Source organism: Chrysochloris asiatica, unplaced genomic scaffold (genome assembly GCF_000296735.1).
Source record: "Chrysochloris asiatica unplaced genomic scaffold, ChrAsi1.0 scaffold00068, whole genome shotgun sequence".
NCBI lineage: Eukaryota > Metazoa > Chordata > Mammalia > Afrosoricida > Chrysochloridae > Chrysochloris > Chrysochloris asiatica.
The window spans coordinates 792,899-794,700 of NW_006408586.1; positions in this window are offsets into that span (position 1 = coordinate 792,899).

The window sequence follows — 1,802 nt, forward strand, 5'->3', positions numbered from 1 at the left end:
CTATGGGTCAGTGCCGACTTGATGACACCTAACAACAACAACAACAGCATATAATTATATATAATCATACATTTATTGCTGTTGTTAGGTTCTGTCATTTCTAATGAAATTTGAGTCTGTTGCTACTACCACTGTGTCAGTTCATTTTGTTGGGAGTCTTCTTTTTTACTGACCCTCACTTTACCAAGCATGATGTTTTTCTCTAGTGACTGTTTCCTCCTGATAATATATATAAAATATTTTTTAAAAATTCACTATCTTCACATCTAAGGAGCCTCTGGCTATACTTCAAAGACAAATTTGTCTGCTCTTCTGGCAATCCATGGATTTTCAATATTCCTTGCCAGTACCATAATTCAAATGTATCAGTTCTTCTATGGCCCTCCTCATGTGAAAATTCCTCAACTTTCACATGCACGTGAAGTAAGTGAAAATACCATAGTTATGTGTCAGAACCAATTTGACAGCACTTAACAACAACAGCAATGGTAAATAGTATTTATTTTACAGTGCCATTCTGAAATATTGATATGATATACTTAGCAACAACAATAGATAGATAGATATTTTTATATGTTGTTAAGTGCCACCGAGTTGGTTCTAACTCTTAATGACCTTGAGTAGGGTTCCAAAGAGTGGCTGGTGAGTTTGAACTACCGACCTTGCATTTCAAACCAACCTTACAGTCCTGTGCTTATCCTACAACAGTACCGTAGGGCTCCACACACCAACCGCTCCTTGGAAACCCTATACAGGTTTTCTATGAGTCTGAACTGACTTGAGAGCACTCAACAAAAACAACATGTTTTTTGTTGCTGTTGTTGTTATGGTTGATGTTCAATATCCTTGAGTCAATTTTAAATCATAGCAACACTATATAAAGATTCCAAGGAGCAACTGCTGTGTTTGAACCACTAGTCTTGCAGTGCTTATCCTACGGTGCCATACCAGAACTCCAGAGGCAAACCAGACTCCTAAAGAAAAATTATTATTATGAAATATACAAAGTCCTAGAGTTAGAAATCCAAAAGTAAGGAACATGCTCATCATTTGTGAAGCTGAAAGAACTGAAGAAAACAAAAAAAGTTATTTGTAATACTGAAGGATTCTAAAGGAAAATTATGACGCAGAAACTATCAAAAGAAGATGTAGGCAATACACAAAATCACTGCACCTAAAAGAAATTGCTGGTGTTAATATACTTCAACACCTAATAGAAGTGAAGGAAAAAGTACAATCTACACATAAGACATTGGTCAAAAACATGTCCCCAAGAATTGACAGAATACGAACCATAATCTTTCAACAAACGGATGCAGCACTGGGGACACTAATTCATCTAAGCCAAGAAACTTGGAAGATAGTTACCTGACTAACTGATTGAAAGAGATCCATATTTGTGATATTCCAAAAGGAGTTAACCTAATAAAGTGTGCAAATCATTGAACAGAATTATTAATATGACCCTTCAGATTGGAAAGCACTCAAATTATGATGTAGGAAATTCAAGCTGGATCACACTAAAAACATATGGACTTTAGCAGAAAGCAAAAATACCAGAAGGATGTTTACTTTTTTTATAAACATTAGACACTAAAGAGAGAAGACCAGAAGAATTGGGGGGTGACATCAACAACATCATACAGGAAGAAAGCAAAAGGTCATTAAGAAGATAAGAAGAAGGAAAAGACCAATATGGATGTCAGAAGAGACTCTGAGCGTTGCTCTCCAGCATAGAGATGCTAAAGCAAATGGAAAAAATGAGGAGGTACAAGAGCTGAACAGAAAAATTTAAAGGTCAA